The 15,938-nt window shown below is 43.6% G+C and overlaps 1 long non-coding RNA gene across 1 annotated transcript in view; it reads left to right on the top strand.

Moving 5' to 3' along the window:
• The first annotated feature begins 232 nt into the window (after nt 1-232).
• Nucleotides 233-15,938, top strand: part of LOC125940075 (uncharacterized) — a 30,554-nt gene continuing 14,848 nt past the window's right edge. The window contains exon 1 of the long non-coding RNA XR_007463319.1: nt 233-696. This is a non-coding gene — a long non-coding RNA (uncharacterized LOC125940075). The remainder of the gene's footprint in view (nt 697-15,938) is intronic.

Below are 15,938 nucleotides of genomic sequence, written 5' to 3'. Positions count from 1 at the left end.
TTGTAAAAGATACGTCAATAAAAAGAAGTTCTTTACCTATGCAGACACGCTGCTTAGAAATATGGCACTTACTTACATTTTAGAGCACACATCAAATTGCGTTTGCATGGAGAGGGATTATACTGAGAGGTTAGCTGATACATTCTTATAGACTTGTTTTTCATGATACAAATGAATTACAATTTCCTGCAGCTTTACTATAAATAACCCCGGTAAACCTTGTGTAACAACCCAAAAATCAGCCATAAATCCAAGTAGTCGTAGGAAAATAAACTGGTACCAAGCATGCACCTGGGGAGTAGTGCCGCTTTTATATTAGGGCTGGCGATGGGAGGGCTCACTGAAGTACCATTTATTCTTTTCTATGAAGGAACACTGACACAACCTCTGAAATTTGTGTTGAAAGAGTTGTGTCTTGTTTAGGTTATTGCAGCCAAAAAAAAGCTTGTACACTGAAACAATGACAAGCGAAGGTTATTTATCACATGTTCCTTAGCAGCACTACTGCTTCGGTTACATGTTTCTTCCACAAGAATATTTTAATTCGCCATACACAGAGACACAGTGCTGTGCATTTTTAGGAAATACTTCTAAAACTCACTTTTCCCATAGATTTCCTAATACAGTACAGATCAGAAGAGGCGGAAATATGAAGAGATCATTTTGTCTCATTTTTGTTACCCTTTGTATCATGAGGTAAGTAATCAGGCAATTCTATATTTGTATTTTTAAGTGAACACGTATATGATGACTCCACGCATAACACAGTATGCACACTTTCATTCCCATTATGTTTTACGAAAAATGTTATGTGCTGCTCAACGAAATACCCCCAGCAACATGGAATTACAGAAAATAAATATGTTGAGATAAATACGTTGAGATACCATCACTTATGGAGACATCGCCTAATGAAGGAGCACAAAAGGCACACGGGAATACCTCGGGAAATATCTGCAAATATTCCACAGCTAACTTGTTTCTCCAAGAGAAAAGTAGAAAATACCATACCAATAAAATCGGTCAGACTTGGAGGCACAATCTCTCCAATGCTGCTCCCAGCATGCTTAGAAGTAGTATTCAAGCTATTAGACTGGGAAGCTTAAGAGAGTGGATCAGCGGCGCATATCTGTACAACATTCAGTTTGCACACGGCATTGTCCTGTTCAGCAACTCTACGAATGAATAGCAAAAAAATGTTTGAACTAGCCGAGAGTAAAAGGACGGTTGAAGAATAATGTGCAGAAGACAAAGGAAATGTTGAATAACCTGGCAAGAGAACAAGAATTCACGATCGCCAGTGAGCCCCTGGAGTGTGTACAGTAGTTCGTTTATATCGGTCCATTACCCACACGGCATCCTGAACACAAGAATGAAATATACAGGTCAATAAACAAAGGGTTGGAGTGCATAGGTCAGGCATTACCAAATCCTGGCTAGGTGCATATCACGATAATTGAAAAGAAAAGTTACATTCATTGCGTTATGCCGGTGCTAACATGTGGCGCAGAAACTCGGATGTTCACAACGAAGCTCGAAAACAAGTAATAACCGCGCAAACAGCGATGGAACGAAAAATGTCAGGCGTACAGTTAAGAGACACAAAGAGAGTGGTGTGGATCTGAAAGCAAACGCGGATAGCCGATATTCTAGTTGATACTAGTGGAGAAAAAAAAAAGAGCTGGACCGTGAGAGCTACAGATAGTGTGCCAACGGAAATGCAGTCGATGTTGGCCGGAAACTACACATGGCATGACGTGTGATTAATGTCCTGACATGAATGTCCTAAATGAGATGGCTATAATGGATTGAATGACATGACGTGCATTTCATTAACTGGATATGTTCTGGTTATGCTTGTGAAGATATACGCGTGACAATAATGAGATGTCATGCCATTTATGTCATAAAATTATTCGTAATAATGTCATGGCCTGTACGCCAGCCATCACATGATTCCCATGAATCTCATGACATGTATGACAAGATTAAGATAAATGTATGACACGCTACGTGCGTGCACTGCATGACATTATCATGACAAGAAGTTATGCCGACCCAGGGGACCTAGCTGTCTAATGACTTGGGCAGATTACATTATGCTCGTGTTCGTGAGGCCGCGATGGTCATTGCATCGTCATTCCAGCTTTGTCATCCGAACTCGCCTCTATTGTCACTAATATCAGTTCAATGTTCAAACAAGTAAATCAGGATATCCATGACATGAATGAAATCCGCTAACATGCATCACATGAATGACATGCTAGTCATGACATGATTGTCATGAATTTCATAAATGGCAGGATGTGATGGCGTTCTGGTCATTTTTTTAAAACTGGATAAGCGCGGAGAAATATGCCTTCACAAAGTGACAAGAATGACATGTATTGGCGTGCTAATGCACGTGTTGTCGTAATGTCATGTCATGCAATTCATGAATATTATGCCATGACGCGCATGTCACTCATGAGATCACGTTTATGTCATGCCAGTAATATCAGGTCAAGCACGCGTGTCAGATCATTCAAAGGTAGATACTATCATCATCTTCAGCCTATATTTATTACCACTGCAAGACGAAAGCCCCTCCCTGCGATCGCCAATTACCCCTCTCTTGCGCTAGCTTATTCCAATTTGCGCGTGCAAATTTCCCAACTTCATCTCCCCACCTAGTTTTGTACCGTCCCCGACTAAGCTTCCCTTCTCTTGGTCTCAATTCTGTAACTAATGGTCTACCGCTTATCCATCCTACGCAATAAATGGCCTGCCCAGCTTCACTTTTTCCTCTTTATGTCAACTAGAATATCGGTTACCCCTGTTTGCTCTCTTATCCACCGCGCTCTTTTCCTGTCTCTTAACGTTAGGCCTAACATTATTCGTTACGCCGCTCTTTGTGCGGTCCTTAACTTGTTCTCGAGATTCATGGTTAACCTCCAAGTTTCTGCCTCGTATGTTAGTACCGGTAGAATACAATGATTGTACACTTTTCTTTTCAACGACAGCGGTAATCTTCCAGTCAGGATTTGGCAATGCTTGCCGTATGCACTACAACCCAATTTTATTCTGTATGATGAGGGTCTCCTGTGAGCAGTAGGCTTAGATATGCACATATATATCGAGTTAAAGAAAAGACCACGACAGCATGTTGTCATTCTTTATATTTATGTAATGACATGCATGTCATGGCAAACATGTGATGTCACTGATGTCATGAATGACATCCGCTCGTATGTCTTGTCATTGATGTGAAGGCTCACAAGACATCTCACGAAATCCACGTGTGAAATACATGTCATAACATGTACGTCATGCACGCATTTCATTATTATCCTGATATATAGGATGTCCCACGTAACTTAAGCCAAACTTTAAAAAATATGCAAATGCTACGTAGCTGGGCCGACAGAACCAATTTAATGTTGCTTGCCGTCGGTCGTCGCTTGGATACTCAGATTATTTTTTGCGTTCCACCTAGTTACATAATTAGTTTTCATTTTTATGTAGCTTCTCAAACATTATATTTAGATAAAAAGTGTCAAGAAAGTTGTAGATCAACCTGAAAACCCCCTGAATACGTCCTGTTGCTGAATACGTGGTAGAACAAAGTGTTCTTTGAAGCACAAAAGAAGCCCTCGAATACACTTAAAATGCCTTGAGAGGCCAGTCGTACGGCAATTTTGCGTGTATTCGCGCGCTTCTGCACTGCTTTCAATTCGCCCTTGCAAACGGATTGGCACATTGGCGCACAAGAAAATATTAGGCATTGGCGTTGTCCGGAGCATGGCCATTACGAAATGGGAGATAAGTACAGTGCTCAGACGACAGAAGTCTAGTATCAACGCATACCAACGAAAGCCTTTTACGCAAAATTACACGGAAGTGTGTAGCCGGTTTATAAGCACAGATCAATCCGATGTCTTTGTTTTGAAGTCTAAATTGATCCACTCTTGTGGCTGCATGTGAACGTGGATATAAAACAACACATTCGGGAAATTGCTCCCAATTCAACTAGTGAGCACTATGCACAAACGCAGGAGCAAATTAGACTGAGCAGGCAATGTTCACGTGGCGCTAGTGACAATAGACCCTTGCAACTCAGCTCTAAATGCTGCACCTCAATCTCTTATGACAACCAGTGGGGCTCCATGTCGAAGCACTGTTGTGAACAAAAAGCTTGGCAACTTCGGCCGCCGTTCCTCGCTCAAGGCTGCCAGTTTCAGCATATCGTGTAACATAGTCGGTTGCGATAACGATCCACCTCTTTCCTGATGACGATGTGGGAAACGGTCCAAGAACTTGTTGAACGGTCCAAGAAACGGTCCATCTCAACTTGTAGAAATGGAGTCTTAGGTGGGTCTATGGGTTGGAGAAGGCCAGCTGGCTTTACGGGTGGTGTTTCGCGCCTTTGACATTCGCGACGTGTCTTCGCGTAGTGATGCATTGACGCTAATAATTAGGCCAATAATATCTTGCATGGATTCTGGCAAATGTTCGGGTGGCACCCAAGTGGTCTGATGACGGGTCCTCATGGCAGGCTTCTAATATTTCAGGCTACATGACTGATGGTACGACTAGTAAGAACGTTTCACTAATGTTTTAGAAGTTTCTCTTGTAGAGTGCGTTATCTCGGAGGCAGAATGAAGATAATCCTCTCTCAAAAATGCGTGGAACTTGAACGTTATGCCCTTCGATATACTTTATGAGTGGGAGCAGATCTGCGTCGGCCCGTATTGCTCGGTGATTTCCGCGGCTCCCATACCAAAATTATTGGAAAATCGTCGTCTTAAAAAGAAGCAGAGCCGACCGGTGCGCGTGACAAGTAATCAGTGTCATTACGCTTTCACCCAGACTTATATACAACGGTAATGTCGCATTCTTAGAGCCTGAGGCTCCAGCTTCCAAGTCATCCGGATGCGTCTTTCAAGCTTGCCAGCCAGCTCAGTGAATAATGGTTGCTGACTGCACGAAACGACCTGCCGTAGAGGTATGGTCCAAACTTGTTGATGACCAATATTACTGCCAAGCACTACAACTCCGTCGCAGAATAGTTTCTTTCAGCTTTTGGGAGAGTGTGGCTAGCGTACTCTATGACCTTCTCTTCTCCATTCAGCGAGTGAACTAAAACTGCGTCAAGACCCAGATTGCTGGCATCCGTGTGTACTTCTGTGTCTGCGGTCTCGTCTAAGTTGGCGAGGATTGACGTGGATTGCAAACGCTTCTTTAGTTCATTGAAAGCAGTGTCTTCTTCGGTATGCCACACGAAGGGTACGCCTTCTTTCTTGAGTCTTGTTAAAGGTTCGGAAATTTTGGAGAAATTTTGTGCAAATCGCCTGTAGTAAGCGCATGAGCCCAAAAATTGAAGCACCTCTTTCTTATCTCATGGCTTGGAAAATCCTGCGACGGCTGTAGTCTTCTACGGGTCCGGCTCAATACTTTCAGCGCTGATGAAATGACTCAAGAAACGAAGCTCTTCAAATCCAAACTGGCATTTTTTCCGCTTAATTGTCAAGCCAGCCGACTGGATAGCTGAAGCACTAAGCGTAGCCGAACGTTGAACAGAATACCACAACGTAATCCAAGTAGACTAGGCATGACTGCCATTTGAGACTAGACAGGACACTATGCATCATGTGCTGGAAGGTCGCTGGCGCGCAACAGAGGCTGAATGGGAGTGCTTCAAACTCATAAAGTCCGTCCGGAGTTACGAAAACTGTCTTTCACATTTTCACATTTTTCACATTGACAGCACATCCACGAAGGCAGAATCGTCGATATGGGCACCATATGTACATGTGACCAGCCTCTCCGCAATGGAACCAGAGTGGCGTCCTGTCAGGTGTGCGCCTCACGTCGATTTTCCGTGGTCTGTACTTTCCCTGGGAAGATTCACTGCGCGGAGCCGGTGGGCGTGCACTGGGAGCTGCGAATGGTGCAGTCTGCACGGTAGGTTGACGTAAAGCGTCAGGGTATGTTGGTACGAGGCGTTCCTGCAATGGTTGTCCGAGTGAAACAGGCTGCACCTCCGATTCCGGTTAACATCGCGTGCCTAACTTCATCCCGCATGATGGCGGCGAGTGAAGTAATATTCCACGCGACTTGCAGTTGCTGCAGCTTCCGTAGCTCTTCTTTCACGATAGATTGCACCAACTCTCTCAACGCTTCGGTGTTATTACCCACGATTGCCGAAAGAACGTCTACAGGTACGCTGCTGATATCACGGTTGTAGTGGCGGCGCGCTGCTGCAGGACCTTCTCTATCGTCGTCGCCTCGGTGCGAAACTCTACAACAGTACGTGGTGGGCTTCGAACCAACCCTGCAAATAGGTCCTCCTTCACGCCATCCATAAGGTGACAGAATTTCTTCTTTTCGGGCATGTTTGGATCGGCACGTTTGCACAGATGGGACATGTCCTCGATGTATATGCTGACACTCTCGTTGGTGCGTTGGTTCCTGGCTTGTAGAGCATTCTCAGCATTCTCTCGGCGATCGGTGCTTGGAAACGCAGCAAGCCCAGATGTCGCCGAAACTCTTCCCACGGTGTTAACACCACTTCGTGTTTCTCATACCATGTCTTCGCTGAATCCCCCAACACGAAGTACACGTGGCGACGTTTCCGTGCCCGGTCCCGGACGTTAACATGTGCGACCCTCTCGAAGTGCTCGAACCAATCCTCCACCTCTTCGTACGGGTCGCGGTGGAACAGCTCGGCCATGCACGGCGGGTACACGATGACCTCGGATGATCTCGCCTGGCTAGTCATCCTTGTTGCGTCAGCGGAAGACACGGTCTGTGTTGCCGCAGCAGCGGGAAGCGGTCCGAATTCAGGCGGGTCTCCCCGAAGTCGGCGGCTGGCGCGCTAGTGCACTGGAATCAGCTCTCCAGATTCCATTCGCTGAGGATTGGGACTCCGGTCTCTGACACCCAGGGGACTTCCTATCATACCCCGGTACCTCCACCAGAATATAACGGTATTGCGAGGAGTAAAATACAATAACTGGTTTGTTAAGGGCGAACATGTGCCATGAAACTAGCTATGTACACGAAAAGTTTACAAGAACGTTCCACACGAGCGTCTCTACGCCGAACGCACTTCTTCCTCTTCTTCCAGTGATGGTCCGCGTCACTGTCTGGTGCGCGTGGACGAGCGATATACTGTCGCTGCGCCACCCCACGAAACCAAGCAGGCGCGCGAGACGTAGCAGACGCTCTTGTGACAGCGTGGCTCGTTGGCTACCGTCCCAGAAGACATGCTTTGGAGCAGACTTGGGGCGATATTGCATAAATAACAAGGCATGAGTGAGCTAGCCCCCATCATCAATCAATGAAAAAGGCGTCCTTTCTAGATGACAAGCCATAGAAGAGAGGCGGTGCCTATTTACTTAATTTTTTTGCAAATACTGTTTGAATAAAAGCACCCATTCAGTGTTATTTTTTCCTTCCATCTAAATAAATGATGAGTTGTTAGCCGAGGTCAATTTGTATGGTTTCCCTTCACTCCCTGTGTAAATTTTGTTCTGAATAGTTACATGAACTGACCGGCAAACTTAAATGCGCACTACGAATTTCGCCTAGCGGACATGGCTGGTTCTCAGATAACGCACAATTAAAGTGATGGGTATCTGTTGGCATACTGTAGTAATAGTGGGTACAGGCTAGCTTTGACATTGCTGGAGCACTTCACCTGTCACACGGCTACAGCACATAAGTGTCAGTGCAGAACAACAAAAGCAAGCAGCTGGGCGCATCAATAATAACTTTGACCTTAGCAGTAACATGGGCTATTCCATATTGCTAAAACACCCGCTAATATGTGGAAAGTATATGTACTCCACAAGTATACTTAGTGATCGATACTTGCATAGTTGCAGTGCATATTATGCTTGTTCCAGACACTAGTATTTATGTCAAAAATATTTTTTAGGATTACATATGATCCTTTTAATTCATCCACCTACTTACTGTCTCACTGATGGCATTATAATTTGGCCTTGTTAGTTGAACATATTCTGACCTGAACAGTGCCAAGCAGAATATATAGAAGACCGCCCAATGTATCGTCCAAATACAAGGATGAAACATAACACATGCAAAGGAACCAAGACTATTTGAAAGAATTATTGACCGCTGTAGAATTGGGGCTTCTTGGTTGATAGTCACTATTAAAATTACGCCAGTACCAAGCTGAATGTTCTGCGTGCTGTTGCTAAAATAAAATTCATTTGATGAGGAATTGCATATGTAGCATCATGGCAGACAATTTAGCACTGTGTACGGAATTGCATGCTCTTCAATGATAAAAGAATAAAAATACTGAGCTGTCTACCTTTAATTGAGTGGTCTATGCTGTATTGGCTAGTCTGCAAGTGAAAAATATTGAAACTAACTGGTCACAAACCTGCAACTACTAGATGCCTACCAGCAAAGATGCATGGGGACAGTTTACAAAGAATATAAAGAAAGGGAGGAAAAAAAAACAGAAGCTTACTAGAAAACACCTCACTACTAAAGTAACTGCAGCGCAGTGAATAATGGCCTTCATATTTCAGTTAAAAAATTCAAGCTCATCAAATGTGCATTTGCCAGTTGCAGTTATTCTGAGAACGACACATAATTTTAAACATGAATGTTAGACAAAGGTAAGCACACTGCATGCTTAGGCTTGTGACATATTTGGGACACGACACTTCTAATTCTCACATGCACAAAAACTGCACATGCATGTAGCATAAACAGAGCAAAAATACGGATATAAAAGCTGCACATAGGAAGGAGTTTCAAAACAATAAAACCAAAATAATAAGGGAAATATACTGTGTAGTAGGCAAAAATAAAATTTTATTTGAAGCCCAGCGATTGATCCGATAAAATGTAATAAACATCAGGACATGTTAGGTCTAGTTTTATATAGAACACTATATTGTGTTCATAAAGATTTTGTAGTCTGCGTTAAGTAATATGTCGATAAACTTATTCAGGAATCATACTAAGTTCCTACTTTTTAGAACACGTACAATTCATGCATACCTGATACGACCATTCCCATTACACGCCGTGCTACTGCAGTCATGGCCACGGGTTCCCTGCATTTCTGGGGCTCCTCCATTACGTGGACACTGCTGTGGGTCACCGCCTCACCACTGCAAAATGAGTTCTGTGTTAACTTATAGAAGTGGCACAATAAAACTGTCCGATTGTGAACACATGCACGAAGCACATAAAAACAGTCACAAAAACAAAGCCCGCACTAGTGCAAGGTGGCAACAGAGCACAAGGTCGAATTCATTAATGAATGTCATAATAATTTGGGACCGCTTCATCAACATAAGGTTTTGAACATGCATGCAGCAGCACATTACAAGAAATGTCCGTTTACATAACAATATTGGAGTTTGCTTTCATGACTTAGTTTAAGCAACTTCCCCTGCCATGGTTAGTTACATCAAAGTTATGACAACATCTTTTGTATTGGAAAGGAAGCTTTACTAGTAGCAAGCTCTGACTGCTTATATTTTTTCCTCTAAAACTGTTCGTAAGCAGACCTGGTAAGCAGAGATTGTTTATAACATCGAGGAGTTTATAAGTGAGGAACTATAATTGCAGTAAGAATCGGTGAAGAGACAGATGGGTCTTTATTATGGAACTTAAACAAAAAAAAAACACAGCATATCCACAAAGTGAATGATGATGAGTGGGCGAAGCACCGGGGGATCATTCGGGTAAACCACAGCTACGGACGAGAGATAAAGAGAGCGCGCGTCGGGAATGAGAGAGAAAATTACACCATCTTCCCGTAGGGGAACGCTGAGTAGTATGCGAAGCAGCCATGGGGTCGACTCAAGGTAGTTTTATCAGCTGTATAAACTTGGACATGCAGCACCAGCAACGCGCAGAACTGTTGTCGACGCCGTCGGCGTTTTGCCCGCGTTCGCACCGAGCGCGCGCAAAGTGGAACCGGAAGTGGAACCGGAACGCCATCTAGTGAACACTTCATAAAACTACAGGTGGCTACGGACACACAACGTCATCTATTGAGCAATTCATAAACTAGAGGTGGCTAAATACTACTACTACTAGTACTACTACTACTACGGAGGGAACGACCCACACCCTAAGGAGCTTCGCCCCTAAAAAGCGGGAGCGCATGCACAGGGGCACATGATGAACACGATTATTTTCTAACATAATATTTCTCACCGGAAGAAAACGCTTATCAGGATTTCATGAATTTCCCTAACTAAATTCTGACAACCAGCAGGTAGCATGCATGAGCACAGGTTTCAGTGTTATCATGGTTTTTCTATTTCGTAAGTTCGTAAGGCCGCCTATGCACACCGGAGGAGCACGCACAACACACGTGTAGTTAGCAAGAACGATTGTTTACCAGATGAATGGTACGAGGCGGTCGAAAAGAGCTCTCCAAGTTGCCGTTACTGCGACTCCCAGCATACATGCCGCCGCATAGTGGACTAGCTGAGGCGCGCTAACAGTGCGCATTATTTCTTTGCGACGTCCACCCAACTTTCCACGGCAACCCGAGACAAAGCGAACGTACTTTGCGGCATGAAAATCGTAGGTCCACATTAGCCTGGCATGCCACGCACACGGCGAGTTTGCAGCGAGACACAAGCTATCTCCTGCCACTTTTCTGCAATCTATGTTCCAAATCATAGCAGAAAGCACAAAAGCACACGATCAACCAAACGCATTATAGCAACCCGCACAACTGGCCGGCATGTTGAACACGGACGGATGGATGGATGAATGAATGGATGCTATGAGCTTCCCCTTTGAAACTGGGTGGGGAGTTGCTCCACCAAGCCCTTAAGGAAAAAAAGCCGGCAGATCCCGCACCCTATGGGAATCGATGTTATACGAAGCATGTGCGGGGAGCGTACCAAGTTAACGAAATGACAATGAGAGCACCAAGAAGTAGGCACGTGTTTCATGACCTACATAACACGCATGTCATGACATTCACGTCATGAGTCCTTAAGGTGAAATCCATGGTCATGCTCACGGCTATGACTTCGACCTTTAGCCTTTTCATTCACTTAGTGGCACATCCGAACCCATTCCATTGTTTTTTGAGTGTTAATCTTTTTTCGCTGAGTAATTGTCATTATTGCTGAGTCATGGTCATGACTATGACTTCTACCAGTGGTCCTAGACAGTGACCTTGGTAAACTCGGCGGTAATGCCGTTCCACTCAATGTAAAAGCTGCAGAAGTGTGAAGCAATGATTCGCCGGTTTTTCCCTTGTGCTTTCCTTGCGTTTATCTTATTTTATCCTGTGTTTATCTAGTGTTCAGCAATCCATCTTCTGTTTTGACACCTATGCTAAGGCACAACAGGTAGGAAACCGCCAGGCACATGGAGCCAAAGCGACACGCACATGGAGCAATTGCCTTTGCTGCGCGTGACCACGACGACATGAGATCACATTACACGCCGACAGCCCTGGCCCTTAAAGTGCTTCGCACTTATAACACCGCCACTTGTATACACGTGAGGCTGTTGTGGCCTGCGTAATGCCTGGAATATCACCCTTACACTGACGTTTGTTGCCATGATGCACCAAACTATGTATAGATGTTGTGAGAAAAAAACAACAACAACAACATTGATGAGCCCATACTTTACGCTATAGTTTGGAGCAGAAAGAAATTCTGTGATGTGTTTTCAATTTTGAATCGCTTCTTCTGTCTGCCGTCCGAGAATGCATGGTCTTCGAGAGCGGGTTGTGTTATCATCGGAAAGTCATCTCTGTGGCGTGATTTGAAAGATTCGCGCTTCTGTCAACACACTTAAACTCCCTGCATGACGTTTTCAACTCCTGGCTGTGCTAGCTGCGCCGTCAATTCGTTTTAAATAACTCTGTGCTCTCGTCAACATCAACTGTAGCCTCAGAAATTCTTGAAACAATCTCCGAGGAGCAGTGTGCAGTGTTTCAGAGCGCGTTACAATTGTGTCAGTTGAAAAGCATCAAAGCTACGAGGGTTCTTTGCTCGTGTGGCGCAGGTTAGACCCGTGTTGTCCGTATCTTGCTTTCGTGTCGGTGTGTTTAATGTGCGTGGGTTGCCTCCTGTCGTCTGTGCTTTCTGTGTTTATCGTGCGACCTACGAAGATTGTTCCAAAAAGTCACATATCTCTGCATCGTGCATGTGTCCTATGTCAACAAGAATAACTCATTTACTACTAAAGATTTTCGAATGAAATGTGCTATACTACTCGTAATTTATTTAGTTGGCTGTGCAATTAACTAAAAATAATTATCGTACAACTTCTGTAATGACTTCATTTTATAGTAACGCATGCTTATCAGAAGAGCATTCTACTTTTAGGTTATTTTATAATTGCATTCCCAGGACCTTTCAGTTGTTAGTTTTAATTGTTTCATTGTACAGATCCATGTCTCACGTATGTGACTACCAACGATTCATTATGAGGAGCTAAATTTAAGTAATAATTGCTAGAATGAGAAGCACCTTTGTAACATTTTAAGTAACAGAATACAGTAATAAATGCAATACAATAATACAATACAGTAATAAATACAAGTATGTCCCTTTAATGCAATCACAATGCATTGGGCGCCTGTTAATTATCTCCAGGTGGTGAAAATAATTTGGAGCCCGCCCCCCCCCCCCCCCCCCTACACTGCAGTGTGTCTCGATCATGGTTTTCGCATAAACCCCAGAATTGGTTGGAAATTTCAAATTTGGCAGACTATGTAACAGCGCGATTGGCCTCTACAATGTGCTCTATATGGTCGACTAATAATATGTCTCATTACCATCCTCCTCGAAAATTTTTTCCACGACTTGGCATTCTACACATTATTGTGTGACGCGCTTTGACATTAGCAATCACAAGAAATGCGGTCTACGCCTCTCAATAAAAATGTTAAGATGAATTTTAATTTGAGTCTCTGATGTATTTGTGATGCTAAACAATATTAGCCGATACATTTCTGGTGCCTCTCTGATGGCACATTAGATATGCATATCGTCTTAACCAGTAACTTTGTTCATTTTCATAACGGTTAAGAACGCTGAGGTTACCCAGCATTCGCGTTTGGTATTTCATACATCAGAACTGGTTTTGGCACGTAAAACACCAGAAAGAAGAAGGTATTTCATGCAAGTTTGAGTTAAATAAGTGCCCCAAAACACACAACACCCACGAAAAGGAGTGCACACAGGGCTAGCGCTGCAGTGAACTATTTATTCCATGACACGTTGCCATACAATATATACAAGGTGTCCCAGGTATCACGCAGCTCGTTTTAAAAATAGAGGTACCGCCTCACGCGAAGTAAACCGAGTGTGCATTGTTTCCAGTAGAGTGGAGTAGCCGCCAGTATTTTTTTTTGTTACTGAGATTTAGTTATTGAACTGTAATTATTTATCTAACTCGAGAAGTACTGTCCCAATTATCAAAGTGTCAATGAGAAAGTTGTAGAGCAACATGAAAACCTCCCGATACAGCTTTCCGTCGCTCAATACGTGCTACATAGATGTGTTTTTCTGAGTGTGAAAGAAGCCCGCGAATACACAAAGAATTGCCGCACGACTGGCCGCTCGAGGGACTTTGCGTGTATTTGCGGGATTCTTTCATACTCAGAAAAACACCTTTATGTAGCACGTATTGAGCAGCGGGAAAGCTGTATCGGGAGTTTTTCATGTTGCTCTACAACGTTCTCATTGTCACTTTGATAATTAGGACAGTGCTTCTCGAGTTACATAATTAATTGCTATTAATTAAATCTCGGTAAGGAAAAAAATACTGGCGGCTACTCCACTGTACTGGAAACAATACGCACTAGGTTTGCTTCGCGTAACGCCATTCCTATATTTTAGCTAGGACACCCTGTGTATACGGAAGAAGAAGGGGAACCGAGGGGCTGGATTTCGTTAATCATAACCACATAAAGCCCACAGACAATGACGCCTAGGACAGCATAGGGGAAATTAAGTGTGGCTGAAATTAGAATGTGCAAAATAATGAAGCAAAGGGGAATGAAAGTGGACGAAAAGATAACTTGTCGCCGGCGGGAGCCGAACCCGCTACCTACACATTATGCGTGCGTTGCACTACCAATTGTGCGACGGCAACGGCGACCAGTTCGTCCACTAACTTGGGTATTTATCTTTAGTAGATCTAGCCCTAGGTGTGTTAGCTAGCACCACTCAGAACCATGGTGGGCGGATGTGGAACATCCATTGTAGGCCGATGGAATCATGTAACACGCCCACCCTGGTTCTGAGTGGCGCTGGCTAACACACCTAGGGCTAGATCTAGTAAACATAAATACCCAAGTTAGTGGACGAATTAAAGGCAGTTGCCCTAACATAATTGGTATTGCAACGCACACGCGTAATGCGGAGGTTGCGGGTTCGGCTCCTGCCGGCTACAAGTTATCTTTGCGTCCACTTTCATTTACCTTTTCGTCAATATTTTCTACATTCCAATTTCAACCACACTTAATTTCCCCGATGCTTTCCTTGGCGTCATTGTCTACCGGCTTTAGGTAGTTATCATATATATATATATATATATATATATATATATATATTTATATATATATATGTGTATGACCGACATACGCGTAGATGCCGGAATGAAAATGAGGCATAAACACTAATTTTTGGCAATTTGATATACTTCTCAAGGAATTTAATTTCGTTCGCCTACGAAGTAACAGAAAGCTCAATGATGATGCCGCCCTGCCGCCATATTTCATAAAACCCTTACAGTAATAACACTGCCAGTAGATTGCAGTTATTTTCCAAGAACTTGCGCTTACCGAAAAAATAGCACGACTGCAATAGTTCGCGTGCTCTGCCATATGCGTGCGTTCATTGTTTGCTGTGCTCAAGGCGTGCGCGCTGAAAATGTATATTACACACCTTGCGGCATGATCGATGTACCTCTTGCCAGATTACAAAAGAATCTCGTATACCACTCCGCAAGTACATGTCTCAAAGCGCAAGCGCGTTGTCCTGCCAACCTGTTTTTTATCGGCTACGGCTGCTATACAAGGGCGCCAAAGACGGACGAATTTTTGGGGGCCGAAAACACTACGGCAACGTCACGGTTCTACAATACTTTATGTATGCAAGACATGACACCCAGCTGACAATTTATAATAGCGGATTCAGCACCGTACTTGCTACGCGTGCACAAACTCATTATTTATTTATTTAATGACGCGTGACGGGTTGCACAAGTTTATGCTTACGCGTTCAGAATTAGACCTAATTGCATTTAATCAGTTTCTAAATGCTTTCAATAAGCAACCTAAAATGTCCAACGAACTGTATTACTTTCAACTACTTTCTTCCTGTTGTAAACAAACAGATGTATTTAGAAAAAGTTGTATTCACTTATGGGACGGAGCGAGAGACAGAGAGGAACCGGTGACGGAAATCTTAGATGGTGGGGGAACAGTCAGTGGCGATATTAGGATCAACTTCTTTAACGACTATCTTGTTTGCCGATATTTTGACGCTGATCCACGCAGATCCTACACAACTCCAGATCTGGTAATGTCAACACCTTCTGTTTAGAAGCAACAGTACTACCTGAAACTTGTGCCGTTTTCTTGGGGCTCAAAAACAGCCATAGCTGCGATACTGATGGGCTGCAAATACGGCGACAAAAATACGTAATTTATAAAATTGCTCCGATGCTGGCGTATAAATTTAACCTATGTTTTAATTTATGGGTGTTTTTCCATCCAAAATGCAAGTAGATCGTGTAGTGTCTTTATATAAGAAGGGAGCCATAACGACGTTTCGAATCATAGCCCAGTGTCCACATTGCCTGTGTTTTCCACAGGCTTCGAGAAAGCAATCTACAATCGAATATATCCGTTCTGTACCAAGTACGTGAAAATGAAATGCCAGGAAGGTATTCTCTAAATATTGATGAACTGA

Source organism: Dermacentor silvarum, chromosome 9 (assembly GCF_013339745.2).
Source record: "Dermacentor silvarum isolate Dsil-2018 chromosome 9, BIME_Dsil_1.4, whole genome shotgun sequence".
Classification (NCBI taxonomy): Eukaryota; Metazoa; Arthropoda; class Arachnida; order Ixodida; family Ixodidae; genus Dermacentor; species Dermacentor silvarum.
The sequence above is the reverse complement of the archived record's forward strand: the minus strand, read 5'-3'. Positions and strand labels throughout refer to the sequence as shown.